This window comes from Dreissena polymorpha, chromosome 3 (assembly GCF_020536995.1).
Source record: "Dreissena polymorpha isolate Duluth1 chromosome 3, UMN_Dpol_1.0, whole genome shotgun sequence".
NCBI lineage: Eukaryota > Metazoa > Mollusca > Bivalvia > Myida > Dreissenidae > Dreissena > Dreissena polymorpha.
The window spans coordinates 143672370-143680758 of record NC_068357.1 but is presented as its reverse complement, the minus strand read 5'-3'; the positions used below and the strand labels follow the sequence as shown (position 1 = coordinate 143680758).

At 33.1% G+C, this 8389-nt stretch overlaps 1 protein-coding gene across 9 annotated transcripts in view; it reads right to left on the bottom strand.

Moving 5' to 3' along the window:
• Positions 1-1334: 1334 nt before the first annotated feature.
• The window catches only part of LOC127871794 (xanthine dehydrogenase/oxidase-like), a 69925-nt gene continuing 62870 nt past the window's right edge, over positions 1335-8389 (bottom strand). For all 9 annotated transcript variants that reach the window (XR_008045553.1, XR_008045554.1, XR_008045555.1 and 6 more), the window contains one exon: positions 1335-1622. The gene's annotated coding sequence lies outside the window, so the exon portion shown is untranslated. The remainder of the gene's footprint in view (positions 1623-8389) is intronic.

The window sequence follows — 8389 nt, the reverse complement described above, 5'->3', positions numbered from 1 at the left end:
CATGTGATCTACTTTTTAGACGCACACACCACAGATGAAAAATAGTTCTAGCTGTTGTACAGATTAAACATTTTGACAACATTTCAGCAATATAGGATGAAAAATGTTGCCTCTATAACAATAACTAGCTGAACGTTTACAAAGAACACCGTACGTTAAACAAATGATAATCTACATAACTTATCTTGAGCACTTCATTCTCAGGTGAACTAAACACTCAGCAACATAATGAATCCTGTATAAAAGCTTTCACATAATTTCACTGGAAAAAAGTACAAGAAGCAATAACTCGTTATCTTTATGAACAACCTTTTTTTTAATGCCATATCATTTAAATACTAGAAAAAAAAACTATACCACTAGCAAGAAAAATATTGCCTGGTTAAATGAGTATGATTTCATTGTTAATAATGTTTTCTATTCTAACAATGAAATTCTTTAAGCCCTGCATACACCATTATATAATCCATCTATAATAAATTCACCAAATGAAACTTAAAATACACAGCAAACAAAAAACAACCATCAATAGGGAAAAAATTCAGTGCACACTCATTTGCATAGATGTTTGAATTATGAATAACAAAATGTGATTGACAATAAAAATGTACATGTAATAGTTCTGCTTCTGTTGAATATGAACGTGGGGTATCCAAATAGTACCATAAAAGTCAAAACATTAAATACTTGCATAATGTTACCAGATATGTATAAAGACCTTTTTTGCTGAAATAATGACATTATGACATCAAAAAACGACGTCAGTTCACAGTGAAAAAGAGGAAATTGGCAGTTATTTTCACTGTAATTATTATTATACGAGTTTAAAACAAAGAATTTTCTCTTTTCTATATCACATATATCTCCATATTTACCACAATATAAAATAGATATAGCATAGAATAAAATTGGAATTCATCTTATTAAATAGAATCAGCATATGTTATTCAATTAGTGGCAAACAGTTTACATGTCAAAAGGCTACATTTCTTAAAATATGATTAATTTCACATTGTGGAAAACAGACTTCCACTTTAAAATACACATTCTCTTTAATGGGATCTTCGACCAATATTAGACAGAATTACCCTGAATCAGAAACAATGTTGATGTTTATAAAAAAAATAGTGCAGGATTTTGCTACTCATGCAAAACTATATTAATACCCATATTATAAATTATTTAACTGCAATTTAATTTAAAACCTATTTATTTTAAAATCATTGCATAGAAATACTAAGGCTTATTTGAAACACTATCATGTCCGTTTCCTGGAACTAGGACCATTACTAAGTGACTATAGAGGAGATCTAAAGACTGCTCCCATAGCGGGTATCGAACCTGTGACCACCCAGTTGATAGGCAGTCATCATATTCACTACGCCACAACAAACATATTGTTTGCACATGCAAATGCATATACTTGAATTTTAGATTTAATAAATGTTTAAAACTAGTAATTATTTATAATTACCACATAAGTCAATTAAAAATATCACAGACCATGATGACTTCTAAACCCTTGCTGACTTACCCAAAAATGTGAATATCCAAAATAAAGACATGTATACCCAGGTATAGGTCAAACAGATATAAAAACACTTAACAATAAATTTACATACCTAATACCAAGAAATATATAAGATAACATTACGGTTACATAAAATATGGTCTCAAGACATGATTGTCCACATTGGATTCCACACAATATAACACATGGTTGATATATAAAGCACCAAAAAAAAGGTGAGATAATGGAAGCACTCTACCTACTTCACATGTTATTCACACTTAGATATCATGTTTGACAATATGATGCACAATTTGATATAAAGCCAAGAATGCATATCACTGAAACATGATTATTTTGAAAACATACGAGCCACAGGTTTAATTATTTCACATAAATACTGCCACTTACACAAGTGGTTCTAAAAATCTCGTACTGAGCTTTTGCTGTGGATCTTCACTATGTCAAAGTGATCCAATATTGAGAAAATGTTGGACAAAACCGACATTTTTTGGGGGGTACAGTCTTAAAGGCCCTATAAAGTTGACAAATCCAATTATCATGCATATAAGTCTGTGCAGACTAAAAAAATAACAATCACAAAAAGGCCTATCGTATGGAACAATTTTGGCTGCAAACTTGATACATTGTAATGCAAGTGCATCATAATATACATCGAGACAACAGCACTTGACACCTAACTGTTGTAGTGCATATAAAATCTGATATAGGCTAGGTAAGCCCTGCATGGTCAGATACTGTTCTGTTGGATAATTGCCTGTGGTAAACCAAATACCGTTCTCATCCCATCTAGCTACCATGCTCCTATATAAGGGTCTTTATTTAACTATGCTTAAATAATTAATAAAGACCCTAAATGCAAAATCGTCAATTATTGAGTAAAATGGATTATTAGATGGATTTTAAAGGATAATTAAAGGTAAGATACTAGTTCGAACGTGTTTTGGTCTCTTTTTTTTGTACTTTTGTCGTTCCCTGATTTTAACATGGGCGCCATTGATGCATCGGATCACACACGGCATACCCATAACATTATATAAAATCACGTTCTGCGCGTCCTTAAATGTCTCGTCCAAAGACGGAAAACGTCTTGCCCTGTATATTAAGTCAAATAAAGTGTCATTCGCTGCTCTGTTTACTCGTCGATGGTGTACATGTAAGTTGACATCGACATCATGTTGTCAGGAGCAATCGCCGCCATATAGGATTTTGATCATTTTCTTTCGAAAATAAAATGATTTATAGTAGAGTAAAATCTTCTTTTTGCGGTCGCAATGTGTTACAATTCGCATGCTGCGTAAAATTGAATCGAGGCATGTGGTTATATTTTTACTCGTTTTACAGTTTGTGTGTGAAATTTTCTAAGACTATTTAGCGTTCCAGAACAAATACATTTATATCATTACGCATGGTTATATTTGTAAGATTTTAAGCGCTTTAAAGAATGAATAAAAATTATTGTTAAGGTTATTAGATCCAACTAAAAATGCATTTGCATGTGTTATTTCCAACTGCCTTATTTTTTCAATAAATCTTCACTTGAGCTTGACAGTACTCTATATTCTTTCTGAAAATACATCATACTTATTAAAAAATATGGTTTTATTGAAATCAGAAAGGGTTGGGTTCTCTTAAAGGTCACATAACCCCAAACCGGAACTGCTGTTTGCAGCGTTACATTCAGTCAGTTTGAAACTTAGCACACATTGTTCAGTGCATGCTGCATAGGATTTGAAAATACATTGCAAATGGGTTTTTTTGGTATTAGTTTGAAGGTAAATTTGTAAGCAATAAGAAAAAAAGCCATTTTTGTGCTATACCTTTTCTGTTGATGGTTCCCGGCTTTGAAAGGAGGTCATACTATTTGAGCCCAAAATAGTCGCCTGCACAGCTGTCAAAACCGGTTTGCCTATTCTAAGGTGAATATTTTGAGTTTCAACGTATACAATTTAATGACATCCATTTTTTCAAAAGATTATGCATTTATCTTCCTAATGATGTATGATGATATAGTGGGTCATTGCTTGATCATGGTAAAAAATGATATCGAACTTTAACTATTTTATATGTAATATAGAAGGAAATTAATTGTGCATGCGTAACCTCAATCGGAAAATCAAAATGACGTATCAAGGGAGATAAGTTGTTTTGCGAGCAAGTAAATGCCCAGATATTCATGTTATTTCTCATTGGCTAGACGTTTTTTTGCTATTGTTTTAATTAACGTTATCATAACATCCTTATTATTAACGAGACTGAACGACCTTTTCATTCGAATGCTAAGGTCAAAGTTATATCTTTGTTTTTCCTGTTTTTGTTACTATTCATTATACCGTTTCGATCGCTTCCTTTGCATTTGATCAAAAAGGAACAATTCGTTGTTGTTGTGTTGTTGTTGTCATATTTACCGACTTCGTTACAAAGGCAAAATATTACATGCACGCTATATTGTTCGGACACGTTCTGCAGTTTTAAGTCCTTATTCAAATTATTAAAATAATTTCAAATAATATGCAAACAAATTTGCAGATTAATATTAAATTACTATAATTTGAGCCCCTCTCACGGTACATGGTGTATTTGATAAAAAGGTATATCCTTTTGTATTGTAAAGAAGGAATTTTAAGAAACAAATGTATATATTTGCACACAAAAGAGAACACTTAATCGGAAAACGGCGTATAGGGGATGATTAGTACGCATTTATATAAAATAAACGTATTTAGAAATATAGCAATACAGTGTTTGCTATTCAAGCATCTAGAGTAGTTACTGTGTTTCAAATGCTGCAGTTTTGATAGTACCAAATACAATATTAACGAAGATAAAGCATGTTACAATAGGTGATATACATGATGCTGCACACTTCGATTCGCGATATTGGGCACGTCGGATAACGGAAACTCAACAAACTGGGTACTCTGATATCCGAGTTAATTTCGTCTACTTAAAATGCGTTTATTTATATTTTTACTTATCTCACCAAGGTGTTTCTATTCCAATATGTAGAATAAGTACTGTGCTTTCGATACTGAACTTTCGATAGTATTCAATGAAATATGAACGTGAAAGAGTTTGTTTTTTATAGGTGGTATTCATGATTTTGTATACACTTTGATTCTCTTCAACGGAAACGTCGTATAACGGAGACTTTAACAAATCTGGGACTCGTGGTAGGCCGGCGAGAGTACCGGTGTAGTACCAAGGAAGTAGGCATATAGAGAAATGTAAATAAGCCTCAACGTTACAATCGTTATAAGAATAATAATTGTAACTTCGCGCTCAAATGGTCAGATTTTGATCCTCAAGTTGTATCTTCATTGAATACGTCCTGAAAAACAAAATCATGCTCATATTACATAGGGATAGGAAAAATGAAGCACGTTTTCGGTGAGTCATACAGAAATTCTTAAGTATTTCCTTCTTACTATAGAAGTATTCAACAAAGAATTTTGCATTTCTGATGCACTACAATTTTGTTTTATTTCTGTTCAAAAAGTGTACGGGTACTCAGGTACAGACGTGCCATTGTGATTGAGGTGATCGGCTAAAGAAGTGTCTATGAAAATGTGGCATCGGACTCTTTAATCATGTGAAATTCCTTAAATACCTCAGTAAACTACAAATGTAACATGTTCTAATATTTATAGACTTTTTATCTTCTAATTCGTTAAGTTAACACGTTCTTTGGTCATTTCTTATATTTTTTATTTCTTTGAAATATGTACCGATAATCCAATTCATACTGATTTTCGATTGAATGTTCTGGTCTATATTAAAATCATCAACCGTTTTCATCCCGCGATTTTCTTTCTTCTCAATACGGGCCGGTTTACCATTAATCTGCCAAACAGTTCCGTACGTGTCTGAAAACCTATAGAATAGAAAATAGAGACATTAAGCAAAAAGGCAGAACTCACATCTCGCGCGTGGCTTATGTTGTTCTTTGTTATCGAAATGTCATCCGTTATCAAAGTATCCGCATTTTACAGGTTTGTATAAGCCGTTATCATCTCTGTGTCCAAACAGAGTTCATGATTTCACTTATACAGCAGTAAGAGGCGAAAACAAAAGTGATGTTGACCTCCTAAGGACAATTATTATGATAAATAAAGGTACTTGTTCATATAGTTTTGTGTTTTTTAAACGACATAATAATAATAATAGTAGCAACAACTTAAATACATGAATAAGTATATACGATTTTATAATAGCGAGAAAAAAGTTCCAAAACACTTTTTGAAAACCCCTGGGCCCTCAGGTAACACCGATAATCTGATGTCTGTGAAGTCAAGACATAAGCACAGCAATGAAACACTAAAACTCATTTAGCATATGTTACAGCCTTATTCAAAATAATGGAGTCGAAGTATTATGAATTGAATACATTATCTCATGTGATTTCCATTATGTTTTTTGGTTACACGGATCATGGTTACATTATAATCGTAGCCTGCCTTCAATATCCACATAAATTGTTTTCATAATTTATAATTGTAAGATATGAAATAAAACATGTGAGCCATGATTTCCCATAAATGCTCACATAATTTCAATGACGTCATTTGTTAAAGACTAGACCTGTGGATCTTATTTATTGCCCCACTTGACCCAGATTCAGATGGCCCTCATACTGTCAAGATACAGTCTGATCAAGTTTCATCTGGGCTTTACAGTGGAGCAAGGTTTTTCTATGATTTAATATTGTTAACTAGTTTTTGGACGTATATGACACAAATTCGGACTAGACCTTGGCATCTTATAAAGATAAACATTCTGCTTAAGTTTTATATAAGTCAAGCATGAAGCCTCTAGGGTCGTTTGACGGAATTTCTACGATTTCACATGGTGATGTAGATATGCAGATTTTGGATGCTTATGACTCAGATTTTTTCTTGTTCTATACATTTTTAAGATAAACAGTCTGCTAAAGTTACCACAAGATTGAGTCATATTGGGGCCTCTAAAGAGGTAACCGTGTGACCTACTTTTAAGACGCACAATTACAGATGAAACATATTCCTAGCTGTTGTACATATACAAATTATGACAACATTTCATCACCATTGAATGAAAAATGTAGCCTCTATAGCAAATACCAGCTAACAGTTTACCAAGTAAACCGTACAGTGATATACGTTGAACAAATGATAATCACCATAACGTATCTCGAGCACTTAATTTCATTGCAAAAAGTACAAGAATCAATACCTTGTTATCGTTATGAGCAACCTTTTTTTAATTCCATATCACTTTCATAACACATTATGTATACTTAGAACACCTATACCACTAGCAAGAAATATATTCGTATAATGTATTTTCGTGGTAATCAGATCGATTGTTGGAAATGTTGCAAGTTTGTTTTTTGATGACCGCTTTACGGTAGACTTATGCGAACATGCATCGATTTATTCATTAAGTATGAAGTCTTCTGTGTTGTTTGACACCAGAATTGTGCAAATCGTTTAAAAATTGATGGAGTAGTGAGCTTCGGAAATTGGCTGATATGCCGAAATTAGCAATTCAAGGGTCTAAGTCGCATACCTTGTTATATATATAAATACAATAAAAATTTCGACGAACTTTTTTGTCATGGGAGGGTAGAACTTTTTTGTCATGGGCGGGTAGTAGCTTATGCCGAGAGCCTGTGTTAAAGAGCTAGTATAAGTGTCAGCTAACATCATGAACGTGGTGGACAAACATTTCTTCATACAGTCCCAGGTCTTCCAATGCCAATACATACCGGTAGTCGTCTCGATGGCTGATATAGGACTTAAACCACTGAAAGATATCAATGGCCAGGTGTTCTGCATTATCTCTATATGCACCAAGGCCTTTTCTAAATGCATTGTGCACTTTATGTAGTGTGCATGGCAGAAATGAAGTTAGTCTTGGTAACTCCAATGATTTCTGATGTTTATCAATATGGTTTTATTTACACTCGGCCCACCACTGCACAAAGCTGCAAGCTGCTCAATTGGCAGTTCATACTCTTTTCAACCATTGTCTCAAACAAGGCATTGCTGACCATTCCGCCTTTAGCATGTCCGAAGATGATGCTTTTCAGGAACATTGTACTAACTTCTCCTTTCAGCTCATTCCAAAATCTAACAAGAACATCAGATTGCCTTTTGCATTGTGCATTTCCTGTTTCAACACATTGTATTGTAAATGGACTCTTTGATACTTGTATCTTTTTACAGTATCGGACTCTTAAATCATGTGAATTTCCTTAAATACGTCATTAAACTTCAAATTCAACATGTAACATGTACAGACGTATTGATCTTTTAATTCGAATAGTTGACACTTTTGTCAGTACCGGTACTTTATAAAAAAATATTTGGTTAAATGTGTACTGATCATCCACTTCATACGGATTTTCGATGTAATTTTATGGACTTTTTATAATTAAATCGACCGTTTTCGACCTCATAATGACTATTATTATGGTAAATTAACAGGGTGCAGGATCACGTGACTTTGTGGGGTCTCCATTTAAACGTTAATGGATGTAAACACACCGGTAAGTGGTGTATTTTTTCAAATTACTTTTTAAAACAATTTTTCTTAAGAATTTCAACTAGTGCATAAACGACAGATTTTTATGCTGCTTATGGCATTCAAAATACATCAGAATATTTTTTTTTGATAAGTCTGTGTTCTTTAAAAAAAATGTTATGTGTATTGCATGGTAATATGCTTCACGCAACGTGAAATTTTGTCACCGATTTCAGACGTATTAAATGATTGACTCTTATACCTTAAGATATCGGCACAAACTGCAATAAAAACTGTTTTTATGCACTTAAGATTTTTGCAAATGTATTTCCATAGCTTGAGATATTTGCAAAA